This window comes from Dermochelys coriacea, chromosome 1 (assembly GCF_009764565.3).
Source record: "Dermochelys coriacea isolate rDerCor1 chromosome 1, rDerCor1.pri.v4, whole genome shotgun sequence".
NCBI classification, from domain to species: domain Eukaryota; kingdom Metazoa; phylum Chordata; order Testudines; family Dermochelyidae; genus Dermochelys; species Dermochelys coriacea.
Genome location: NC_050068.2, coordinates 294,946,572 through 294,974,559, shown reverse-complemented (window position 1 = coordinate 294,974,559; position 27,988 = coordinate 294,946,572). Strand labels below are relative to the sequence as shown.

Sequence of the window (27,988 nt, the reverse complement as noted above, 5' to 3'; positions counted from 1 at the left end):
GCCAAGTTAACTCAGTGCTCAACTGTCTTCCTCTCTTCTGACTCCAGTTCATATTCCCTCCTCCCTTCCGTCTCCCCCCAGCTGTTTATAATGTCCCTTTCCTGCCTCAGCCCTAGAATCAACTCCTTCATCCAAGCAGGGAGAAGTTGCCCTGTTCCCTGCCCAGTTTATCCCTGCTGTTAGCTGCCTTCCTCAGCAATGGGCGTCTCTGGGCTCCATGACTGGAAGTCTGTCACTCTAGGATCTCCACACCATTCACTCAGCATATCTTTCAGGCTGGAAGCCAGAGACAAGATGCAGAACCAATGGGAAGTGAGTCAGCAGGTAGATTGGTGGGTATGTAGGGAGTAGCTACACACAGGAGTCCTTTAGGTGTGGCAGGACAGCGGTATTGGCAGCTGGAAGCCTTGTTAAATCATAACTCTAGCCTCAAAATATTGTGGCATTGACTTAATTATGAGATTTAAAAAACCCAATAAAATACATTGTTCTTTGCTATCTTTACGGAGGAAGCACCCTCTCCCAGTTCATAGATTCCAAGGGCAGAGGGGAGCTTTGTGATCACCTAGTCTGACCTCCTGTATAGCACAGGCCCTAGAACTTCCCCAACATAATTCCTACAGTGTATCTTTTAGAAAAACTTCCCATTTTGATTTAAAAATTGTCATAGAGAATCCACCACAACCCTTAATAAGTTGTTCCAATGTATCAGATGGGTAGCCATGTTAGTCTGTATCCACAAATACAATGAGGAGTCTGGTGGCACCTTAAAGACTAACAGATTTATTTGGGCATAAGCTTTCGTGGCTTAAAAAACCCACTTCTTCAGATGCATGGAGTGAAAATTACAGATACTGGCACAGATATACAGGCACATGAAGAGAAGGGAGTTACCTTCTCTACAAGTGGAGAACCAGTGTTGAGAAGGCCAATTCAGTCAGGGTGGATGTGGTCTACTCCCAATAATTGATGAGGAGGTGTCAATACCGAGAGAGGGAAAATTGTTTTTGTAGTGAGCCAGCCATTCCCAGTCCCTATTTAAGCCCAAATTAATGGTGTTAAGTTTGCAAATGAGTTGTAGCTCTGCAGTTTCTCTTTGAAGTCTGTTTTTGAAGTTTTTTTGTTGAAGGATGGCTACTTTTAAATCTGTTATTGAATGTCCAGGGAGATTGAAATGTTCCCCTACTGGCTTTTGTATATTACCATTCCTGATGTCTGATTTGTGTCCATTTATTCTTTTACATAGAGACTGTCCAGTTTGGCCAATGTACATGGCAGAGGGGCATTGCTGTCACATGATGGCATATATCACATTAGTAGATGTGCAGGTGATGTGCAGCAACTATACACCATACCACAGAAACACTAACCTAGGAACCAATCCCTATAACAAACCCCATTGCCTACTCTGTCTTCAGATCTACTTTAGTGACACCTCATTGTTTTTGTTGTTCCAATGGTTACTCACCCTCCATGTATACCTGATTTCCAGTCTGAATTTGTGTAGCTTCAACTTGCAGTCATTGGATAATGTTATAACTTATATAGACTTAAGTGTCCATTGTTAAATATTTGTTCCCCATGTAGATACTAATAGACTGCAATCAAGTCACCCCTTAACCATCTCTTTGTTGAGCTAAATAGACTGAGTCCCTTGACTTTATTACTAAGACATGTTTTCTAATCCTTTAATCATTCTCTTGACTCTTCTTTGAACCCTCTTCAGTTTATTAACTTCCTTCTTGAATTGTGGGCACCAGACTTGGACACAGTATTCCAGCAGTGGCTGCATCAGTGACAAATATGGAGGTGAAATAACCTCTCTACTCCTACTCAAGATTCTCCTGTTCATGCATCCAAACTCTTTTGGTCACATGGGAGCCCATGTTCAGCTGATTATCCACCATGACCGCAAATCTCTCTCAGAATCACTGCTTTCCAGGATAGAGTCCTCCATCCTGTAAGTATAGCCTATGTTCTTTGTTCCTAGATATTTACCGTTACCTTTTGTTGTATTAAAATGCATAGTGTGCTTGTGCCCAGTTTACCAAGTTATCCAGATCACTCTGAATCTGGGATCTGTCTCCTTCAATTATTTACCATGTCCTATTTTTTGTGTCATTTATAAACTTAATTAGTGATGATTGTGTTTTCTTCCATTTCACAAATAAAAATGTTAAATAGCATAGGGCCAAGAACCATTCCCCGACTAGAAACACATCCCCTCAGGTTCAGAATACTATTTTAAATGCACTAACAAAAATGCAAGCCTCCCTGCTGGCTACGTGGAGTGGGGCTCTACTTCCGTTCTCAGATGGGGAAGTTGTCATTCTATCACTCCACCTCATTTATTCTCTCTCTGTCCAGGCTTCTTCAGTCTCTGATCCCCCTCCAATTTTCTACATACCCTACCCCCATTACACCTCTGCATCCCATATTTCTCTGTATTCCCACTACATCCCCGATTTTCCTCATTACCTCAGTTTTCAACCTAGTTTCCTAACCACAGAACACAGAGGCTGGCCACTTTCACAGAGGACAATATGCCTTCAGTCTCACTGGGACCAATAACCACCTTCACCAGGGGCACCATCACTAAGGACACCTGCAAAGGCTGTGTAGAAATGGGGCCATCTTGACTGAGGGCAGCCTGTAAAAATAGAAATGATGGCCAACATTTGAATAAGAGCAAAAGTTCATTATAAAAGTTGCATGAACTTTATTTTTAAAAACATACTGACAGTTGGTAACAGAACTTGTCTACATGAACATTTAGTTGGGGTGGCATGTGAATCTACCACAGACTAATTTGTTAATGCATTTTTAAAAGTCACATACTGACAGTTGGTAACAGAACTTGTCTACATGAACATTTAGTTTGGGGTGGCATGTGAATCTACCACAGACTAATTTGTTAATGCATTTTATTTGGTCCTCTTTGAAATGGGACTAGAACAAAGAGGGCTCCCTCTCTGCCTTCCCCCCCATCCCCCCCCCAAATGGTTCAGGTCAATTAAAACATAACTTTGATTTTGACAATTTAAAAAAAAATTTTTTTTTAATTTTCTAGTCAAGAAATTGGTTAAAAGCAGCCTTTTCCCCATGAAAAGTTTCAGTTTTGATTAAAAGCATTTTGTCAAAGGAGTCCCAATCAGATCTAGCTATGAAGCATGTCTCAGGTCACAGCACAGCTCAAAACCAGTCCATACTTCACTCTGTTGTGTACTGTATTCCACCTAAACTCCATGCCTTTAGAACAGGAATAGGGGCAGCAGCAGGAACAATGGGAACACATTTGTAAAAGAAACTAAACAATTTGAGTAAGTGCTCACTAGTGTCTAACTCTTGATTAAACTAATCAGCAGAATCATGTAGACATACTAGCCTTCAGCAAAACATGGATACCCATTTAAATCTGCAGAACTCTTAAACCAAGCTTCATTTCCTTAACCAACAAAGATACTGAAGATCAATGAGGACACCTGGCTTTCCCAACAGGGAAAAGAGGGCTGTCAATTTCTAATTCCTGTCTTGTTTCTAGGCTCAACACTTCCCCCGAAAGCTGATTACTGTTTAAAAATCCCAGAAAAACTGTAACAGCCCTCCCCAGAAGTATCCTGATTACTTAAAGCATGATTTTTATGATTCAGATATTCCTTTATCATGTAACATATAATGGCATGTGTATTAAGGCAGTTTTATACAGTTAAAGTATACTGTATTATGAATTGAGTTTGTTTTGAAATATACATTCCTATGTTATCACAGTGGAGCAGTAATTCTTATCCAATTCTATTCTGCTGGCCTGCAGTTTGGTATGTAGAGGACTACTCCACTCAGGGCCTCAAACCCCCCTTTTTAGAAAGCATTTCTCTCAAGTCCAAGGCCTGATATTCATTCCCCACTCTGAATGAAACCATATACACCTTGGCACAGTGGCATACAGGCCCCAACAACTAACCTTAGCTGACAATTAAGAAGACACTAAAGGGTCAGTAACTGCTTGATATTGAAAAATTGGAAAGGGTACAAACAAGAGCCACAGAAGAGATTCAAGGGCTGAAGAAAGTGCCTTAAAGGCTTAAAGGGTTCAATCTGTTCAGGTTATCAAAAAGATCAAGAAGTGTCATTATCACAGTGTATAAGTACCTTCATGGGAAGAAAATACCATATACTAAAGTATTCTTTAATTTAGTGGAGAAAAAAAGCAGAACAAGAACCAGTGACTGGAAGCTGAAGCTACACAAATTCAAGTTAAAAGTTATGCATGTGTTTATAACAGTAATGATTAACCATCAGAACAAGCTACAAAGGGAATGGAGTGGATTCTCCATCTCTTGAAGTCTTAAAATAAGAGTGGATTCCTTTCTGGAAGACATGCTTTGGCCAAACACAAGCTATACTTTGGTTTAATACAAAGTTATTTGGGCTCAATACAGGAGTAACCAGGGGGGAATGTAATGGTGTGTGAGGAACAGGACACAGGCAGTCAAACAAAATTATGTAATGGTCCCTTTTGGCCTTAAACTCTAAGAATTGGAATGCTATCATTACATTGTTTTTATTCTTCCATCACTTTAGCTTCTAAAAAGTTTTGAGTTCATATGACAGTTATTTTAACCTGAAAAATTCCTCCTGACCTTTGTCTTGTCAAGGAAACTGTTCCTTTCTTTATTCCTTGTTTTCTAGTGCCTACATTCTGTTCTTCAAATATAATACTATATGCTATTTTACCTGGGTATTGAGAATAGAGATCTGTCAAGTGGCAGTTCTATTTGATGACTGTTCTTCAAACTAACCCAGAGGAACATATGTAAGTGTCAGTATTCCTAGCATGCCCAGTTGATTTTTAGGTATAACAGGTCATATTTAAAATAATAAAAAAAAATCTTACTGAACTCACCTCTCTGCAGTTGAGAATTTTTTTAAAAAACCTGCCTGGTGAATTTATTCTTCTGTAAGCATTTCATAAGATTATTTTTAGACTTCTTTTTACATTAATATCAAGTCAAGCACGTTCTCAAACAAAAGATCTTACTCTACTAGTGGAATAGACCTAGTAAAGCAAAGATGCAGAGGTTGTCTAGTGAAATGAAAACAAAACTGAACAATTCCATCAAGAACACAATTGTTTCAATTATTTTTCCATTTATAAATATATTTATAGATTTTTTTTTCAAAACCTTTAGAAGATAAGTAGTGTCGTTTACAATCCTATGCAATTAAAAGAAAAAAGCTGGGATTATTGCAACAAAGTCTTCACAGGAGAGAAAGCACAGGAATGGATGTACTAACAATTTCATAAAAGATATTTAACATGCCTCTGACTTCCACAATTAAAACTAATAAAAGCATTTCCCTTTTTCCACGAGCCTTCCTCACCTCTAGCATCAGGCAATGATTTACTTAGCAATAGTCATTTGTCAGATGATTTACTTAGCACTAGTCATTTAGGATGCCTGAAAGATTCTCTTCATTGAAGGAGCAATGGGCAATATGTTAGTAACTGTCTTAGATATTTATTCTTTTACCATCCTGAAAGGGCAGGGGTCAGAGTCACAGATGATTATTCTGGTGTCCATCGGTGCTTCCATTACTACTTATAGGAATGGACCAAATGCAGGAAAGGGAACATTGTTCACTCCATTTAGCGTTCTCCTTATTGAAATATGACAGCACCTCAGCGCAAGAAGTGTTGGGTTCTGGGAACAATTTACAGTCTCTATGAGTTCATTAGGGTGTGCACCTATGCCATGGGAGTAGAAGTTCTGGGAGGTATTTGGGCAGAGTGGTCAGTCTAATTAGCAGTCATGGTTCTCTAGTAGGGTGCCGGCTACTTGAGGAGTGACAAGACGACTCAGCTTCCCGTAAACTGATTTAAAGTGAATTGTTGGTAAAGAAATAAATTATACCTAGTTCTTATATAGAGTTTTTCATCAGCAGATCTCCAAGTGCTTTACAAGGAAGGTAAGACTCATCCTCCTCCTCCCCATCTTACATATAGGGAAACTGAGGCACAGGGAAGTGAAGTGACTCACTGAAGGTCACCCAGCAGGACAGTGGCCAAACCAAATAAACTTGTTAGTCTCTAAGGTGCCACAAGTACTCCTTTTCCTCAAACCAGGAATAGCATCCAGGACTCCCAAGACCCAGTCCTGTGCTCTATCCACTAGGCCACATGTACTCCCTAGGATGGACCAGGTGCTCAGGATACGATGAATGTGGAGGATTCTATGCTGTGGTGAAATGGCCAACTTGGCAGCGCTCCACTCCAGAGTAATGGAAGGTGTGGTTGTGAATGGAAGCTGTTTTGATTTCCTCAACCAATCTAAAGGGCAGGGGGAAGTGTTCAAAAAAATCCAGATTCATCCTCCAAACAAGATAATGAACACAGACTTCAAAATAATGGGTTAGCTGCAGGATAGAAGGTTTCCTCGAATTAGAAGTATAGAAATGAAACCTTCAAACCCTTCAGATTTATGAATGGTTTAAAAGTTTCTGATTTTGGTTGCGAGTCACTTGTGAATGAAGTGTTGTAAGAGCAGTCATTCGTGCAAAAAATATAGCCCACAATGGTAGAAATCTTGAGACAACAGCTTTTCTGGAGATTTTGCCTTTAGGCAAGATTGCAGAAGTCTCACAAGAGAAGCTGATCTTGGGAGGTTTCCAAGATGGAAGGCCAAAGAATGGGCTTTTAGTTTAAAAGGTGAAGTTTAACCTGACAGAGGGAAGCTTTGTTTTGATTCAATAAGTGGACATGACTTTTGCCAAGGACAAGCCACTCTGTTTAAGGGTTGGAAAGACAGGAGCCTACCAAGGTCCCCATAGGATTTATGGGTGACTTCTGGTATGTTTATTATGTGTGTCAATCCTTTTATTCGCAAAAAGAAAAGGAGTACTTGTGGCACCTTAGAGACTAACAAATTTATTTGAGCATAAGCTTTCATGCTCAAATAAATTTGTTAGTCTCTAAGGTGCCACAAGTACTCCTTTTCTTTTTGCGAATACAGACTAACATGGCTGCTACTCTGAATCCTTTTATTGTTTTTATATGTTCTTTGTTCACTTTTTAACCTTGAATAAATGTACCCTGCTTATGGAGGCTATCAGGTCACTGGTAAGAAAGCTGTTATTGTCCTTGGATGGAAACTAAAGAGCAGGGCATTGGATGTTTGTTAGACCTGTTTGCTGAGAATCACAGTGAGATCAAGGGGATTACATCCAAAAATTCCAGTAAGAAGGGAGTTGGACATGGGTCCCTGCCCAGAGGGAGGTAACGTCTAGAGGTCTGAGGAGCGTTCTTTAAGCAGACCACATTGGGTGAAGCCAGAGGTGCAGCTACCTTGAAACTATGATATGAAACACTTGCTTCTTTCAGCCATCTCCAACCCACCTGAAGAACCTGCAGATTACCACACATCTTTGGCTATCATTTCGCCACAATCTAGAAACACGTTTCAGTAATATTGTTCTGCTAAACACCAATATTTGCACTAAAGAAAATGTGAGAAAAAGGGGCTTTTCATGAAAAATGTTGAGTTTTTTTTAAGCCCCAAACTTGATACAATATGGTAGAATTTTCAAACTATTCTGTTTGTAATAGTCTCTCTCATTTCTTTTTTCTTAATTACTTACTCCCCATCAATAGGCTTAAGAAGAACCTGACTACAAAACCCCAAGCTATTTCAATAAGAAAAAAAATGTTTTCTAAGAGTGGGACATTTTTAAGACGACTAATTAATTGACATCGAAAACTGAGCCCAAATGCTATAATATATAATCTAAGTCACAATAGACAGACAAAATTAGGATTTTCCATTTGTTCAAATGAATGGGTAACAATCAAGAGAAAGTCATTGTGTTGTGACAAGGAAGAGCTTTTGAATTCAATATCTAGTTTTTCATTTGATCAGACAGCTTGTCCTCACAATATATTTTGTTAATCCCCAGGTTCTTCTGAATGAACTTTTCCAGCAACCAACCAAAATCATTAGACAGATAAAAATCTGCCAGCCTTAATATTTGCAATGACATTTGCTTAAATACATAATGATAGAATGTTATAATCAAAAAGTACAGTTGGGTCTGAAATGGCCAAAAGTTGATAACTAAATTAAATTAGAACTCCTGTTTCATATAGCCTGGATCTAGAGAGTTGGTAAACTTCTTTAGAAGAGACAATGTCTCTTGCACCGACCACATTAATCAGGATGTGAAAAAGGGAGAGAGAAGTATAGGAGGCATATAAATTATAGACTATTGTGTAAGTCCCGATATTTCAAATCTAGAAGTAACAACAGGATAAGGCAGACATTTAAGCTCTTTCACTCACATTGGGGGGCATGCATCATTGTTCATGTCATGCTCCCCATCAGTACCCAGCCCAGGAAGCTAATGATTCAACCAGGAGACCAAATTTGGTGATGAATCCTGGTCATGTGCCCCCTGGGGTGTGTTGTGAATACACTAAGACGAAGACAGTCACATTTAGTTCAAGTCTACATAATAGAGCCAGTGGATACCTCAGATACACATTCTCAGAGCAATGGCAACCGATTATCATACTTATCCTGCTTGCAACAGCAGATTTAAAAAAAATTAGTGTAACTGAGAGTCAATGCAAAGCTGTACATGTGTGTTCAGCCCTCTCAGTGGCACTCAGTACAAGGAGAGTCTGAACTGCAGGAGGTTTTTAATCATTTAAAGTGACCGTAGACAATGCCAGAAAAGAGGAACAGAATCTGTACACCACGAGTAAATGTATTGTGCATACAAACATCAAAAAGTTGGCAGCCAAAAGTATTTGTACATTATTAGTATATGCTTATCTTAAGTGAAATTCAATTCAGAGGGATTATCTCGCTATGTTTTAGTGTTTTTAGTATTAAATACTAGGATAACTAGTCACCCAGCATTTTATAAGGAATAGACTATATCAGTACTGAGCATAAGTGTGCAGAAACAGGAGTATTTTCTGTCAGTGCAGAAAATGTACACAAAAATCATGGTCTTTCCTCTAAAGAGAAACAGGAATTAGATCATAATAAATTGTTATTGTAAAGAGAGCTCAATAAAAACAAAGTTTCACAACTATTTTCATGAAAAATGTGGCAGATTTGCTCCACTGTTATTTTACAGTCACATTAGTTATTGTGCACTAGCATTTGCACAACCAAGTGTTTGCAAAGCTGGTGAAATTCAAGGTCTCTTGACAAATGACCATTTGCATGAAAATTCAAACTGAATATGTGATTTTTTGCTGTTCTCCTGCAGAGTTGGTTAACAAAATTTCAAAGCTTTTTAGCTAGAAAAGGACACCAGAATCAATTTGTTACAATGGTGAAGCTTGGTACAAGAGGAAGGAATCCGAGTTATCTAGAGTTCATCTGTGCCTTTGGGAGAGGAGGAATAGGGAGAAGCCACTGTAGGGATGTTAAAGAGTTGTTCACTCTAGAGCTACAGTGAATTGATTTTAATCATACAGTTTGGGGCTGCAGCTGGAGAATTGGACAGGCGGGAATTATTTTAGTTGCAGCCATAAACACTCAAAAAGACTCAGGCTGACAGCAACAGATGGGTGTCCCTCTGGTTTTGGAAAATTGTGTTGCCAAGAGGACAAAGCATCAGGAATTTGGGACCTGTAAATGTCTTTCTTTTAGAGTTTGCCTTTTAATAAAACAACCCTAGAAAGATTGCAATAAAAATTGGGTAGTATCTGGTAGAGAAAATGTGGCACTGATCACATTCTAATCTATCTACTCTGGATTGTTTGTGGACTAATTTTATTGTCTCTGTAGGCTTTTGTACTTCTTAACATTGATTTTTAAATGGGAAAAATCCTCAAGTTTGTGTGCACTTATTGTAGGTGAGGAGTAAAATTTTCAAAAGCAGCAGATTCCATTTTGAAAAATGACTTAGGCACTTTGGAATCTAAATCCCATTGAAAGTTAATGGGATTAGGCACCCACGTTACTTAGATACACTTGACTATTTTATCCAGAGTTTTTTGGGTTTATATCCTTAAGTGTTCACAATTCAGTTGAATTAATATTATTTTTAAATGTTACTGTGTAACTGCATTGTAAGATTTTCCTCCACAAAAGTTTAGGTGTAATTTGTAACAAGATTCTTGTTAAAGTCTTAGAAAAGATTGATACATAAACTTGCTGGGACAGGGACCATTTGTGTGTGTTTGGTACCTAGTACAATGGGGGTCTGGCATTCATACTGAGAATCAATTTAGAGTGAAACCTGAGTTAATCATTCTTGCTCAGAGCCCCTCAGAACTCTTTGAAAAGTTGTGAGAAGCTTTTTTAAGACTAAACTAGTCTACTGCCCAATGGGCCATCCCCATGGGTTGTAGATTATCGCACAGCCTGGCCCACTATCTGTAACCCTCATATCTTGCTGGAATCTAAGATATTTAGTTATAAAAAATATAGTATTTGTGCATTTGAAATGTTAGACCTACGAGGCAAATAGATGGCATGACAAACCTTTTATTACAGTTTTGGGAATGCCATGCTCTAAAGCAGTATAATAAGTAAGTTCACTCAGTGAATAAATAAAATTCCTCATCAGTGTCTCTTGATAAGTCATATGTTGTAAAAATAGGGGTTACTCAAACGATCCAGTTTTAGTATAACAGTGCACAAGTTATTTTGTCCATAAATTTTATCCTGCACAAAGCATACAAATATTATTTGATTCGGACAAAAGAGATTTTAAAAATATAGGACCAGAACCAAAGCTGGTGTAAGTTCGTGTAGCTCCATTAAAGTCAATGGCACTATACCAGTTCATGCCAGCTGAAAACTCTGGTCCATCATCTTCAAGCATAGATTCAAGATGGTGGCAGGGTTATCAGGCAACACAGGATCCGGATTTGATTCAGAGCACTGAGGACCCTGGGCCATATTCAGAAATGCTGTGTGAGGTGGCACAAGTTAGAGCCTCTTATTTTTAGACTCCTTAACACTCAGTTACTGATGTTTAACAGAGTCTATGTTCATGTAGCTTCAAGGTTAGTGAGCCAGGAAAAAGAATAAGCCTGATCAGCTTCCTCACTATTTTGCATAATGTTTTACACATTCTTGTGGTTCCTGAGCGCCAAAGCCATTGTTGCCCTGCACCTTCTGTATTGATCACCCAGTGCAAAGAGTATTTACACCAAGCCAGAATGATATCATTTTGCTTCCACTTTGCACTGGTGTACATAACTACAAGGTGTTGGGCAACAATTAATCAGGTTCATGGTGTGCAAGTTACAGTAAATTAAATTCCCTTACCCACAAGTAAAGTGGGTGCAAACGGACGTAGGCAGTCAGTGTAAATCTCTCCATTGCCACCCACCGATCTATCCTCTCCACAATGTCTAGATGCAATACTATTAATATCGGCTTCCAGGCAACTTGTCTCCTCATGTCTATCTGTTCCATTCTCCTTAAGGCTTTCTTTCTCTCTTTCTCCCACTTATGCTTCTCTTCCTTTTTCATGCCACCAGCTAATCCTAGTACAGACTCTCTTTGCTTGGTGCTCTCCCAATACCTTTTCCAACCCTTTTAGCTAACTCTGTCATGTAAGAAAGACACATTAATCTTAGATTTACAGGTCAAAGTACAGGGGGAGGAGATTTTAGTGTGCTGGCTGGGCATGGGAGATGAGCACAGAAGTCAGTATATTTATATGCTTGAGAAAAGGTAGGCTGATTTGGTTTCTTTTTTTTTAAATTGTTTTAAGTGGCAAGCTTTTACATAGGGTTTAATGTGAATCTGATGGGGAATGGAAATCTGCAACCTGGTGGGTGTGATGCAGGGTGTGTGTTTTTTTAAGTAAAACATAATTTGCTACTGGCAAAGCATAGTTAAATACCATGGAAATTTACAGGGTGATTTTATTTAGTTATTTTCGTCTGAAATGTTGAGTCTTGAGTTGCAAGAAATTCCACTGGATAATACAAAGTATTTAAAGGAATACCTGCCCTAGACTTCCCATTTTATACAAGAACAGAGTCTTTATCTGTCAGACCTATAGGATGACATTTATGGGGATGGGAAAACCATATATTTTCACATTCATGATTTTTTTTAGTGAGCTACAGACCTGCTCTGAGACATGGTATGCTCACCACACTATTGATATTGTAAAATAAAAAATACCAGATCACAAGAACCTAAAACTTTTCACAGGCATGTTTCAGTTTCAACAACATTTTAGTCAGGGGTAGGGTGTGTGTGTCCATCCATCCAGTACCTCAGTGGTGAGGGCACTCAGCTGGGATGTAGGAGACCAAGGTTCAAGTTCCTGCTCTGAATCGCAAAGTGGGGACTTGAACCTGCATCTCCCACATCTCAACTAAGTGCCCTGAGCTATTGGGGTGGCAGGGGAATGGGTTACACACTCCCTTTTTTGGTGAATTTCAAAAAAAAGGTCTCATTTTGTACTGATGCAGAACAGGAACATAAGAATGGTCATATTGGCATAGGCCACTGGTAACTACTGAGAGTGTGGGGAGGTGGGGACACAATAGCAGCCCCATCCCCCACTATGGTCAACTTCCTGGTGATTGCCCAGGCATCCTCCAGCAACACCCTCTTGACTATGGTGCACCCCTGACCACGGCACCCAGGGTGGTCGCTAGGGGTGGCCCTAGACTAGCTGCCAGCAACTGGCACCCTAGGCAAACCATGCAATCGGTGCCTCAAACACCAAAGGCTTATCTAGGCTGAGGTTTTTGGTAAATTGGGAAACATTTTGCCCCTTTTTTCCTTATAATGTTTTTAAGCGTTTTTTTTTAAACAGAGGCTTAATTATTCCGTTTGTCCGTCTGTCTGTCCAACCAATGTTTCTGAGGTAAGATAAAATAGAGACACAAAATTTTCAGAATAGATTTGTACACAACAGCTAGACGATATTTCAGTCTGATTTCAAATAAAAATGCATTAAAAATGTTAATTAAAATTTTTATTATTACAAATCCAAAATCATCCATTATGCTATCGTGCTTTAACTGCCATTACCACCACATCCAATATAGAAAGAAATAAGAAAACTCTTCAATGAACTTTAACCTGTATTTAAAAAACACTCTGAATAAAAAACATTCTGAGCTCTTAAAACATGACTTTTCTTGCTTTAAGTTTTGAAAATTCAGTCACTAGTTCTTTTAGATCCAGTTTTCCAGATATTTCATGCTCTACTGACATTGTGGCAAGTCCAACAAGTCTCTCTTGTACCATTATTGAACGCAGATATATTTTTATCAATTTTAACTTTGAGATGCTACATTCCCCACTATCTATGGAAACTGGCAACGTTAAAAGAATGCGTAGAGCTATACAAATGTTTGGAAAACTGTCTGAGAGTTTATTTTCACAAACAAACTCCAGTACTTCTTCAGGAGTGGAATGTTTCTTAAGTCGTCTTGAAAAAGCCTGAAACTCACTACACAAATCTGTAGCATCAATGTCTTTTGAATTTTCATGAGTCAATGCCCACTCCAGTTTTATACAAAATTCTCTTATCTGTTTTGAAGTTTTCTTTTGCAAGCTGTAGATATCATTTAGAAAGCCAAATACTGACTCTAGCTGCTGCATCTGTTGAAATCTTTCATCAACTGAGTGAATAGCAGTATCAAGAACTGCGAAGTAGAAATTCAGTTTGAACATTTGTTTTGGGTTCTGAATGGGTGTATCTCGTCCTTCATATGAAAACTGCTGTTTCTTTGGTTGAATGCCAACTGGCTCTGGTTCAAATTCTGTCAGAAAATCTCTTTCTTCAGCAAGCTCGAGAGAATCGACCAGTGTTCTTTCGAACACTTCATCACTTTTGAATTCCTCCAGAATATTTTTAGTTTGCTGCAGTTTTTGAATAGCAGAATGTATGTTCCAGTTCTTTTCCTGAAGCTGCTTACTAGTGAGGTTAAGCTTGAAAAGGATATTATACCACAAAATGAGTGAAGTCACAAATTTGAACTTGGAAAAGCCATTTGCAAGAGCTTCTGCATCTGAATGTGCTATATTGTCAGATGATCCAGTATAGTAGTATCGTCAGAAATTTCAATTAGGGCATCATAAATGTTTCCAAGTTCATACCGAAGAGGCTTCAAAGATTCAATGTGACTCTTGGTCTGACTAAGTGGTTTCACAGTTAGAGAATTCAGTTAGAGAATGGCAAGTCAGAATCTCCCAATGGCGTGTTGGGCCTGAGAAAAACACATAAACATGTTACATCAGGTCAAAGAAACTGCTTGCCTCCAAACAGCATCTAGCAGCATCTCTGACAACCAAATTCAGAGAATGTGCACTACAAGGAATGAAAAAGGCCTTAGGATTGATTTCCATCATTCTCCTTTGCACATCATTGTCTTTACCCTTCATATTACTCCCATTATCATAGCCTTGGCTACGTAAGTTTTCAACAGATAATGACATTGTTTCAAGCTCTTGTAGAATAGTTTCAGTCATAGATGCTCCAGTCATCTCCTTTAGTGGTACGAAACCCAAAAAATGTTCCTTTATGAGCACTTCAACATTATGTTCATCTGCAGACTTTTCCATATCCACAAAACGAACGATCATCATTATTTGTTCAACATGACTCACATCTGGTGTACAGTCCAGTATTATTGAAAAGTATTTTGCAGAATGGGCAGCTTTTACAATATTCTTTTTAATGGCATTTGGTAGGATTTGAATCAGTTCATTCTGCATATTTTTTCCTAAGTAACGAACCTGTGTTTCATGGTCAGTTATTTTACATAGATGCTCCTTCACGACTGGATCAAACAAAGCTAGGTAGTCAACAAATTTCAAAAAGTTTCCATTACCCGGTGTGTATAATTTTTCATTTCTACCGCAGCCACGGAATGCTAAATGTTGCCCACTGAGAATTCTCACTAAAGCAATCAAATGCTCTAATATTTGTTGCCAATATTCTTCTTTTTCCTTGATCACACATAAATTTTCTTCATCTATCGTTTTTCCTTTTTCAATCATAATTCAATTTCTTTCCAATTTTGAAAACTTTCCAAATGCTCTGTACTTCTTTCATGTGAAGAGAGAATTGAAGATATGTTTTTCCAGTCCTTCGAACCATTTTCAGCAAGTGGTGTACCAGTTGTTGATTTCTAAACAACTTGCAGCAAAAGCAAAACACAGAGTCCTTCGACACTGAATATTGTAACCAGTTTTGATGAATTTCTTCCCCATTAATGAGTTTCCTCTTGTACTGCTGAGCAGAGAATTTTCTTTTATTTCCATCCTTTGGGAAGGGAAATTCATGAACTTGTTTGGGTCCATGTTCCATGACAATTTGCCTCACACTGTCATCATATCTGGGCCATGAAGCTGGATCCCCATACTGTAACTTGTTTGTAACTTCCTTTCTTCCTTCTACTTCATTTACTTCAATTTCTGCATGTGTCTCTGAAGGTGAATAAATTTTCTCCACTTCCATATCAGTCTGATGTTGTGAGCTGCCTTCACCTAGAAGTAAGCTTCCATCATCTTGAGTTTCCACACTGCTTTTTTGTGGATGTGAGCTACCCTCAGCACGAAGTAATATAACTTCATCTTGATGTTCCAGTCTGCTTCCATGTGGACGTGAGCTAACCTCCTCTCCAAGTAAAATTCTCTCATCTGGATGCTGTGAACTGCTTCCATCTTTATTTGGATTAAAGGGAAGATATTTCAGGAAGGATCCCTGCTGTTTTGCTTGGTCCGTTTCCTTTTCAGCCTTTCATTTACAATACTCAGCTCCTGAGGGTTTTATTTTTCCTTTTTCTGCGATGGGGCATTTGAATATTGTTATGTACTGTGCTCCCAACTGCAAGCATTATAGCATTAAGGATGGCTGACACACCCACCACATGGCTGGCAATTTAAACCACATTGCAGCCATCCCAATATGTCATTTCACTGCTTAAAGGTTCAATGATTAGTAACATACACTCACTTACCTATTAAAACAGTTAGTTACAGCATTTACATGGAAACAAAATGACCATTTTCGATGGTATAACCCAACTCCGGTTGTTTGGAAAGTAATCCCCTTCCTCACAGTTACCCACTTGGAGTGTGATGTCATCACTTCGTAGTCTATTAAGTGTTAATGCTGTTACTTTTCTTTTATGGACCTTATTTATTACATGTGAATCAGTTATAACAAAGAAAAGTTCATCATTATACAGCCCAATAATAATGCTAAGGTTTAATAATGCTTAAAGATACTCACATTTTGGATTTATAATGCTGAAAGATGTTATACTTTATTCTTTGGCACCAAGAAACACAATTTTCCACAGTATTCATTTGATTCTTAACCATCTACCTGCGACGTGTTAAAATGACCGTTTGACATGTATCAGCTCGTGATATCTTCACTCTACATGAATTTCCGGCTATGCGACCTTGATGTATATTCGAGTTAGGTGTCACTAGCATTGCAGCTCTTGCCACTGGAGGTTTCATTGTGGCTGAATAATTGCTTATCAAAATTGTGGAGTGGGTCATCTTGACTCTACGTCACAAACTGAAAAAAAATGTTGCTAAAATATTATTTATTTGTGCAGTAAATAAAAGATTTGACATATTAATAAATTCTCAGAAATGTAGAGAAATTAATTATAATTCATATTCCCTCTGTATGCACACAGGAATTAGAATAATGACATCTTCATTATTTTATTTGTATTTTTTTCATCTTTTTCATTTTTTTTATTTGATTTTTTCCCTTGAATTTGGCACCCCAGTTACCTTGGCACCGTAGGCGACCACCTAGTTCTCCTATATGGACGGGCCGCCCCTGGTGGTTGCCCATGTTGCCCACCCTTTAAGGCTGGCCCTGCCAGGGTTGGCCTTAGGGAAAATGGTGCCCTGGGAGAACTTGTATCCTAGCATCCTGGCCCCCACTGTGTCCCCGCAGACCCTCACCCCTCCCCATAGCCCCTGGCCTCCGTGGTCCCCCAATCCTTCCCTGGCACCTTGCTGCCTGCCCGGGGTCCCCAATGAGCCTGGTACGAAAGTTAGATTTATAGGCCTATAACTGCCAGCATCACCTCTGAAGCCTTTTTTTAAAATCAGCATCACATTAGCTCTTATCTAGTCATCTGGTAGAGGCTGATTTAAGGGATAGTTTACATAGCACAGTCAGTAGTTCTGCAATTTCATATTTGAGTTCCTTCAGAACTCTTGGATGAATACCATCTGGTCCTGGTGACTTATTACTGTTTATCAATTTGTTCCAAAACTGCCTCTATTGACACCTTAATCTGGGATAGTTTCTCAGATTTGTCACCTCAGAAGAATGACTCACATGTGGGACTCTCCCTCACATCCTCTGCAGTGAAGACTGATGCAAAGAATTCATTTAGCTTCTCTGTAATTACCTTGTCTTCTTTGAGTGTTACTCGGCACCTTGATCATTCAGCGGCCCCACTGATTGTTTGGCAGGCTTCCTGCTTCTGATACATCCAACAAAAAAAAGTATTGTTTTTTGTATCTTTTGCTAGTTGTTCTGTAAATTCATTTTTGGCCTGCCTAATTGTACTTTTACAATTGACTTGCCAGAGTTTATGCATCATTCTATTTTCCTTGGTAGGATTTGACTTTCAATTTTTAAAGGATGCCTTTTTGCCTGTAATCACATCTTTTACTCTGTTTAGCCATGGTGGCATTTTTTTTGGCCCTCTTACCCCAACCAGAAAGAAATAGCCATGTAATTTGAGCGTCTTTATGGTGTTTTTTAAAAGTTTCCATACAACTTGAAGGTATTTCACTCTTGTGACTTTTCCTTTTAATTTCCTTTAAACTAGCCGCTTTTTGTCTAGCTCCCCTTTTTGAAGTTAAATGCTACTGAGGTGCATTTCTTTGGTATTCCCCCCCCCCCCCCCGCCCAAGGATGTTAAATTTAATTACATTATGGTTGCTAGTACCAAGAGGTTCAGCTATATTCACTTCTTGATGATCCCGTGTGTCATTTAGGACTAAATCAAGAATCGCCTCTCCCCTTACAGGTTCCAGGACTAGCTGCTCCAAGAAGTAGTCATAACGGTGTCTAGAAACCTTATCTCTGAATCTCATCATGGGGATAACTGAAATTCCCCATTATTATTGAGTTTTCTGTGTTTGTAGCCTCTGGGAATTTCCCAATCACCAGAATCATCCTGGTCAGATGGTTGGAATTTCTATCTAAAGAGGTTGTATGGTACAGTTGAAATCATTTAAGATTTTTACTATATTTAACTCTATGCTTTCTTTCACTTATAGAGCCACTCCCCTACTAGCATGACTTACTCTGTCATTCCTATATATTTCGTACCCCAGTATTACTGTAATTTGAAGGAAAATTTTTGAAGTCTCAAAAGTTTTTGCAGGATGGGAACACCATTCCCCAACCAGCTCTACCTTCAAGTACATTCCTTGTTTTGTTCTCTTCCTCCCAGTATATCATTAGGTACAACACTATTGCTGCATGACAAAAGGACATCATGATGGCCAACAAGAATCTGAAATGTAACTACTGGTATCAGATGCTTTATAGAAGCCTAAGAGAGAAGGGCAGATTTTGGGCCCAGCCATGAGACACACTGAAGATTCCTTCAGTTTGATAATTATATATTTTGAATAAATATAATGAATTATATAATTTGAATAAATTTGTTAGCAGGTATTAACATAACAGAATAAATACATGAGAATATATTTGTTTTGCCTACCTGACATGGATTCTTCTTATACCTGTGGATATATTTATTTGGCTACATTGCATTAAAGAAACCTCCCATTATACAAATGACAGATTTGATTTACTCTCCAAAATCAACGAACATAAAACACTGTCTGACACTCTTCCTCTGTTTTGTGTTAGTCAAGTTTCAGTTAAGTACCATAACATCTGAGGGTCATTGCAGAATATTTTCCAGCCATTTTAGTGGACTTTTTTTGTTTGTTTTTAAAAGAAATTAACCTGTATGTCAGTGAAGAAAAACACAAGACTTGCACGGTCTTTTAAACTGAGTCATCCATAATGTTATTTCACCATTTTTCCAAAGCACATTAGATGCCGGCTGCAAAATTTCATTCTAAGCATTTGTTCCTATGAACTGATATACCAGTTACTCACTGAGGCAACATGGCAATAATTAGCCTTTCTTGATCAAGAACAATGTTTTAAAAAAGACAACCAATTTTCAGTTTATGCACATTCAAAACTTGCTGTCTTGATTTGACTGTTATTCAAATTATTTTATTCAATGTAAATATTTTATGCTGGTGAGAATAAAAAGTCTAATTGGTAATTATACCAGGCATAAGACAGGATATTACAGTTACAGGTTTATAATATTTCCCCCTCCCCCAGTTCCATCATCTTAAGGGAGAGAGAATGGATGTGACCCTCCTGATTTGCACAGTTGCAACCCCTGTGATTTCAATGGATTTTTTTGTTTACATCAGGGTTTACTGAGGATCAGGTCCTTGTAAAAGCTTTTAGTACATTGGAATTATTCTTGCAGATCTTGGAATTGAGATAACTTTACTTTATTCAGTTCCATAGCTAAAGTAACAGATAATGCTTATGTGCATGAGACTATAACACATTATTAGGATTGTAATTTCTGCAAGATTTATGTGAAAGGACAATCCCACATAAAACAAACAGAATTTTTTCCAGCTCCTGCCTGCAGCTCTTATCACATTACTCCCACTTGAGTCAGAATGGCGTAGCAGCCAGGATCACTATTAGCAATTAATGTTAGACATGAAAATTGCTATTATACCAATAGTGTCTAATGTAGTGTGTAACTCTCTAACACCAACAATAGTTGCTCCTTCTAAAAGTACTGAGAAGGTTGATAGGAAAGTAGCAATGGTATAAATGGCATAGGAAAGGGGTAAGAAAGTTAGAGGGAGGAGGAAAGTATGTAAATTACAGCATAATTTGATTTCCCTTTGCACACATTGTTCACACTTTAAGTAGGGTTCTCCATAGGCCAATTGTTTGAAGTTTGATTCAAGATACCCAAGTAGGACATATATTTAGTCAATAAGATGAACCCTGAATAATCTCTTACATTAATACTTACCTCATTGAACTTCACTTTAGAAAACTAAGAAGTTGCAAATCCACAAAGATAATGGATTTTTGGATTAGCAGTTTACTTAAGCAGAACCAATTAGGTTCTGCTTCAGTGCTGGTGACAGTTGTGCTGTGGGCAAGAATATGCTCCCAAGGACTAAAATGCGGGAACACATCACTGCTGCAAACTCTCAGTAATGAGACAAAGTTAAAATTGGGTGTGTTGTGGTGGACCAGCACCGCTACCCAATAGTCATTCTGCAAACATCAATCCATAATAGCATAGATTTAAAACTTCCTCCAATACATGTATAGGAGGCAGCTCCTGAGTTTTATCAGCATTTTGATTACTAATAAAAAAAATCAAAAGTTTAATAAATGGCACTGCAGTTTCTCATCGATGAGGATGGAAGAAGTTCCATTGAATATATTACATAAAGAAATTAAGATTGCAAAGTCAAGCACTCAGGTTAGGAAATGTGAGAATGAAAATTGCCTGTACAACCTAGTTCTGCTCCCAAGTGCATATTCATTGTGATACAGTTTTTAATTACATGATTATGATGCTACACCCCCTATTCTTCATAGAAAATATTGTTACAATATGAATATGGCATAACTAAGATGTTTTATGCAAGATGGGTCATGAGAGGTATCATTGGAAAGGTTATGTTTTACTGAATATGATTATCATATTTGTATACATGTATAATTTCTGTATCTGAATTTAGGAATATTGACTATGTAACAATTACCACTGTGTTTGTACTTGGGAAAATGCCCACCAGACAGTAGGCAATCAGCCTACATGGGCCATTTAAGAAGGACAATAGAACTTTGAAGATACCAATCTCCCACCTTTCTGAGAAGCTTCCTGGGATGTTGCTTTGACACTGGAGGGTCATGTGATGATGTCACCTGATACAGAGTACCACCTTGGACACTGCTGGTATTTTTCCACTGGAAACAAAGGATTCCCGCTTCATGTAAGTCCTACTTAAGGCTGGGAAGTGAATCAATCAAGTCAATCTTCTCCTTTGCCTTCCTGCCCAAGAATGAAGACTGCTAAAAACACCTGAAGAAATAAAGGAACTAAGCTGGGAAAAGCAAGGGCTGAGTCCAGGCTGAGACGGGGTCTAACCTGTAAAGAGAAATAACTGGAACTCTAAGCTGCAGAAATAGCTAACCGAATGCTGGGAATCATTAAGAAAGGGATGGATAATAAGACAGAAAATATCATATTGCTTCTATATAAACACATGGTACACCCACATCTTGAATACTGTGTGCAGATGGGGTCACCCTACCTCAAAAAAAAGATACATTGGAATTGAAAAAGTTTCAGAAAAGGGCAACAAAAATGATTGGGGTATTGAACAGTTTTCATATGAGGAGAGATTAGTAAGACTGGGACTTTTTCAACTTTGAGAAGAGGCGATTAAGGGGGGATATAAGAGAGGTCCTGTGTTCCCTCTAAGCTGCATGGTCACGTGGCCGCCCAGGAATGGATCAAGTGCTGCACACTTCATTAGCAGAGCCATGCACATCTGGCAGCATGTGTTCAAGTGTCCTTCTCCCTACTGCTTTCCACCCACTTTGCTCCAGCCCTCTGTTTTGGAGACCCTGGCCAGCTGCTCCTAGGACCCTGCTGCTTACTGTGCAGTGTCAGGATGGCCCCTCCCCCCATCCATGTACTCCATCTCCATTGAGCAGGGGAGAGGGGGCATGGCTCAGGAGCAGGAGAGCTGCTGTGGTCTGAATGAGTCTTCTGAAGGTGAGTGAGTGCCTTAAAGAGACAGCGCACAGTCTCTCAGAGACTTTCCCAGCAGTCAGCACATACAATCTCTCACCAGTCTCTCACACACTTTCAGTTATGAAGAATAGTGGGGGCGAACTACAATTAATGCTAGAATAATTTAATCAATTTTAGCATGCTCACGAGACTTCAGTTTAGAGTATATAGAAAGTAGAGAGTCTGTGATTTCATCACTGAGATCACTGATGATATGATCATGCTCTGACATAGGGTACTAAATTTCTTATAAAATCCATTTTTAACTCAAACTAATTAACTGATGTACTCGTAAATTAAATTCTATAGTCAACGTGCTGTAATTCTAGGGAAGATACATTGTATTAATCTGTAACCAAAAGGTTGAGGATGTCTGCTTTAAGGCTGAGATGATATTTACATTTAGCTATGGAACCTCAAGTGACATTTCCATAATATCAACTCTATGACTTGATTCTTATTGCAGAGGGGGGTGGCTATGATCCAAACAGAGCACTGTAAGAGGCCCAGCCCATGCCTCTGAAAGCACAAAGGTACGGTAGGCTTTGAGAGTGGGGAAGTGAGGTTTGCCCATTATCATTGCCATACTTGCCCTTACCAAAAATCAGTGCATCCGATGAAGTGAGCTGTAGCTCACGAAAGCTTATGCTCTAATAAATTTGTTAGTCTCTAAGGTGCCACAAGTACTCCTTTTCTTTTTCCTAAAAATACTGACATAGCTTTCAGAAATATTGGTGCAGCTATCAATAATGGATGATTAAGGGCCAAACCAGCTGATGTAAATTGAAGCAGCTGCATTGGCTCTGGCCCTAGCTCCTTCCAACAGTGACTATTTACTGACAGAGTAGTCCTAACCCTACCAATAAAGACACCTGCATTGGGGTCCCAAGCCCCCATATGAGTCAGTGAATGTAAATATACTAGCTGTTTGTTTTACAGAGTGCTTAAGTGTTTTTGATGTAGTTAAATATTATTTGGTGTAGTTTAATACAATATAACTGAATATTTCAAGATACAGGCAAGCAACCTAAAGCTGATTAATCTATGTTAAATTGTAGCACGTTTTTTCATATGATCATAACAAATATAGTATTTTAAAAGAGAATGGATTTTGCAGTGTAGCACATTTGCTATGAAACAATACTTGGTGAAAGAAGAGAAAGTGATTTAATGGCTCTGAGGTTTACAGTTGTTGTATTATGTATGTAAACTTTTATTCTGGAAAAGCAGTGACACTGTTTTCATAGATCCTTAGTGTGTGAAAATAATCCTAGGTAGGTCATTGCAAACTGACAAATGAGATCTATTATGATTCCCTTTGGCAATGTGTTGCCTTGCCTCAAGTGAAGAAATGCAAGAGAATGTCTGCTGAGATGCCTCAGGGATTAGGAGCAAAGCTCAAAAGCTTGTTCCAAAGTGGGTTGGGTACAGAGAGTGAGAAGGTTCTCCTGGGGGTGGGGGGAAGGCAGAGGAGGGAAAATGCAATGTCCATCTTCACTTTGCTCAGAAATGAATTTTTCACAGAAGGCCTGCAGGAGACCAATGCACCTCTGAAGTTCTTTAAGTAATGTCTAGGCCTTAAGGTGTCCCTCTGCACTAGGGAGAATTATTCACACTTATAGTTTGTAGCGACCTATCCAGAACTTGGAAGGAGGAACACAGGTTGCAGAAGGTACCAGGAAGGCAGCCTGTGTGCAGATGGCTTGAACACTCCAGAATGACATTTACCTTTTTTGCAACAGCATCACACTGTTGATTTATGGGATTTGTCATCCACTATATTCTCTAGACCCTTGCCAGCAGTACTATCACCTAGACAGTTATTCCCCCACCTTATATTTGTTCCTGGGATTTTTCCTTCCCAAGTGAAGTCCTTTGTACTTGTCTTTATGAATTTCATCTTGTTGAGTTCAGACTAGCTCTCCAGTTAATTGAGATAATTTTGAATTCTAATTCTGTCCTCCAAAGTGCTTGAACTCCCCTTTCTCCTTGGTTTAATCTCTGCAGCAGATTTTATAAGAATACTCTCCAATTCATTATCCAAGTCATTAATGAAAAATTTGACTAGTACCAGATCTAGGACAGGACGCTGTGGGACACCATTTGATACTGCCTTCTAATTTGACAGTGAAACATGGACAACTACTCTGAGTAAGGTCTTTCAACCAGTTGTGCACCCACCTTATAGTAATTTCATCTAGACCACACTTTCTGTGCTTATGAGAAGGTCATGTGGGACTAGGTCAAAAGCCTTACTGAAGTCCAGATAGATCACTTCTACTGCTTCCCACTATCCACCTTGACAGTTACCTTGTTAAAGAAAAAAGAAAAGGAGTACTTGTGGCACCTTAGAGACTAACAAATTTATTAGAGCATAAGCCTTCATGAGCTACAGCTCACTTTATCGGATGTATACAGTGGAAAATATAGTGGAGAGATTTTATACACACAGAGAACATGAAAAAATGGGTGTTACCATACAGACTGTAACAAGAGTAACCAGGAATGGTGAGCTATTACCAGCGGGAGAGCGGGGCAGGGGAGGAACCTTTTGTAGTGATAATCAAGGTGGGCCATTTCCAGCACTTTACAAGAACAGCAGAAGGGGAAATGAACAAGGAGAAATAGTTTTACTTTGTATAATGACACATCCACTCCCAGTCTTTATTCAAGCCTAAATTAATTGTATCGAGTTTGCAAATTAATTCCAATTCAGCAGTCTCTCGTTGGAGTCTGTTTCTGAGGTTTTTTTGTTGAAGAATTGCCACTTTTAGGTCTGTAATTGAGTGACCAAAGAGATTGAAGCGTTCTCCGACTGGTTTTTGAATGTTACAATTCTTGACGTCTGATTTGTGTCCATTCATTCTTTTACGCAGAGACTGTCCAGTTTGGCCAATCTACATAGCAGAGGGGCATTGCTGGCACATGATGGCATATATCACATTGGTAGATGAGCAGGTGAATGAGCCTCTGATAGTGTGGCTGATGTGATTAGGCCCTATGATGTACATATGTGGACAGAGTTGGCAACGGGCTTTGTTGCAAGGACAGGTTCCTGGGTTAGTGTTTTTGTTGTGTGGTGTGTGGTTGCTGGTGAGTATTTGCTTCAGGTTGGGGGGCTGTCTGTAAGCAAGGATTGGCCTGCCCAAGATCTGTGAGAGTGATGGGTCGTCCTTCAGGATAGGTTGTAGATCCTTGATGATGCATTGGAGAGGTTTTAGTTGGGGGCTGAAGGTGATGGCTAGTGGCGTTCTGTTATTTTCTTTGTTGGGCCTGTCCTGTAGTAGGTAACTTCTGGGTACTCTTCTGGCTCTGTCAATCTGTTTCTTCACTTCAGCAGGTGGGTATTGTAGTTGTAAGAACGCTTGATAGAGATCTTGTAGGTGTTTGTCTCTGTCTGAGGGGTTGGAGCAAATGCGGTTGTATCGTAGAGCTTGGCTGCAGTCAATGGATTGTGTGGTGTGATCTGGATGAAAGCTGGAGGCATGTAGGTAGGAATAGCGGTCAGTAGGTTTCCGGTATATGGTGGTGTTTATGTGACCATCGCTTATTAGCACCGTAGTGTCCAGGAAGTGGATTTCTTGTGTGGAATGGTCCAGGCTGAGGTGATGGTGGGATGGAAATTGTGGAAATCATGGTGGAATTCCTCAAGGGCTTCTTTTCCATGGGTCTAGATGATGAAGATGTCATCAATGTACTGCAAGTAGAGTAGGGGCATTATGGGACGAGAGCTGAGAAAGCGTTGTTCTAAGTCAGCCATAAAAATGTTGGCATACTGTAGGGCCATGCAGGTACCCATAGCAGTGCCACTGATTTGAAGGTATACATTGTCCCCAAATGTGAAATAGTTATGGGTTAGGACAAAGTCACTCGATTACAGAACTAAAAGTGGCAATTCTTCAACAAAAAAATGTCAAAAACAGACTCCAATGAGAAACTGCTGAATTGGAATTAATTTGCAAACTCGATACAATTAACTTAGGCTTGAATAAAGACTGGGAGTGGATGTGTCATTACACAAAGTAAAACTATTTCCCCTTGTTTATTTCCCCTCCTACTGTTCTTGTAAATTGCTGGAAATGGCCCACCTTGATTATCACTACAAAAGGTTTCCCCCCTGCCCCGCTCTCCCACTGGTAATAGCTCACCTTTCCTGGTCATTCTTGTTACAGTCTGTATGGTAACACCCATTGTTTCATGTTCAAGTCTAGGTGGACTTCAAGGGAGAAGCTCATCCTGCAATGAAAGCAGCAGATCAAGAAAGTGTGAAGCGTGCTAGTACTTCTTTAGATTCCGATAATAATTTGCACGTAGATAGTATATTTCATCCAAGGATCTCATACGATTATGATCATACTAATCAGTTCTCAACTCACAGGCAAAGAAAGTTTGGGCTATATAAGGACCCATTCACCCACTACTGAAAGACAGTCATATCCAGGATGAAAACTATTTAACAGCGCTTGTCAATAGTATATCATATCAATTTTGGACATGAATAAAAGAAACCCCATAAACAACTGAAAATACAAAGGGAAGTTATATGTAGAAGAAATTACTCCAGTTGGAATTTGAGCTAAAACCAGGGCCAGAGAATTTCCTAGCACCTTTAAAAACCAAAAGAGGTCAGGAACACAGTATTACGTCTCATCCTAAACAGAGTGTTCACAACAGCCCCTAACAACTTGCCGGGATATTTGTCCAATATTGACTCGAATGGAAGAATGCTTCCTGCTGATCAACGATACTTTCTCCAAAATCTGAAAAATTGGAGTTGCCATTCAAATTTTGATTGGATGATTTAAGCAGTGGTTATTGTTGAAAAGTGAATTCTGTCTGGAATTTGAGTGCAGTAAAATCAAAATAGTGTTTGGAAAGAAATGAATCGAGACGAAGCTATACAGGTTTGAAATATGCTGATTTTCAGGAAAGTTATCTCTATTTTAGATACTAGATGAGCACTACCAGGTGTGAGGTTGTCGGGTGGTGGTGGGGAAGCATTGAGTCTGATTGATGACATGTCAAGGCAAAATGTGAAAGGAAAGTTCAGGAATTACCCCAGTTTAATGAATTCTGCAGTCATTGGATCCTAGGAAAAATCATAAGATCTTTCTAAAGTTGTCCTCCACTTGCAAAGGTGCAGAGCAGACTCTGAGTTATTCTGGACTACTGTCTCTGGATCCAGAGATAGCTCTAGAGGCCTCATTCATCTATGGATGGACACAACATTGCCTTGTTTTCTATCAGATTAAGATCTAGCCATAATGATTTTGCCAGCTCCAGACTAGATTGTAGCACTCATAAGGAAAAAGAAGGAGGAGTACCTGTGGCACCTTAAAGACTAACAAGTAGTCCTCATTCTTTTTGCTGATACAGACTAACATGGCTACCACTCTGAAACTCATAAGGAACATACTCAAAGTTAAAGCTACAGCCTCCCTAATGAGCAAGAGAGAGTGTTGTATATATCACATTAGTGATTGGACCTCTACAGTGATTCATGATCCACTACTGAATTCATTTCAGGGTATTAGTTCCGGTTTACAAGCCTCCTTAATTGGCAAGAACCTGGCTGTCTCATGGACCACATCTTATTGTGTGCTCCAGAATAGCAATGTTATGACACACAGGTTGAAAGACCCCTGGGGACATTTGGGCCACAGCTCTGTTAAGGGCTGCCACTGGTGAGCAATTCTTATCACCTTTAGGGCACACTGAAAGATTTATTTCTTTGATGTGGTACCTGAATGCATTTGGAAACTAATCCTTATACAGAAGTAAGAAGGTGAGCAGAAACAGATTGGAAATTCCTCTCTGGGACATTTCAGCTAGTAGATGAAGCATTCATTACAGCAGTGGGTATGTTGGAAGTGTGGTAACAGTAGCAGAGGACAGATGGATCCTCATGTGTTATTGTAAGTGGCATGTCTTATTCGAAAGCGTTTAAGGGCTGAGGTTGAGATTTTCAGAGCAGTGCAAGGGATTGAGCCACACCTCTTCCATTAATTGCCAAAATACTCTGCACTACTCTGAAAATCTCACTCTTAGCTGGACCCCAACAGAGTAATTTTTCTCTGCAAGTCAACTACCATTTGCATTTGCAATTTTTGGGGGGCAGGG

The 27,988-nt window shown here is 39.2% G+C and overlaps 1 long non-coding RNA gene across 1 annotated transcript; it reads left to right on the top strand.

The window, feature by feature from the left end:
- Positions 1 to 70: 70 nt before the first annotated feature.
- LOC122457822 lies at positions 71 to 25,902 on the top strand. Its single transcript, XR_006277497.1, has 6 exons — positions 71 to 83; positions 11,301 to 11,303; positions 11,704 to 11,712; positions 23,876 to 24,019; positions 24,352 to 24,354; positions 25,892 to 25,902. It is a non-coding gene; the product is annotated as an uncharacterized LOC122457822 (long non-coding RNA).
- The last annotated feature ends 2,086 nt before the right edge of the window (positions 25,903 to 27,988 follow it).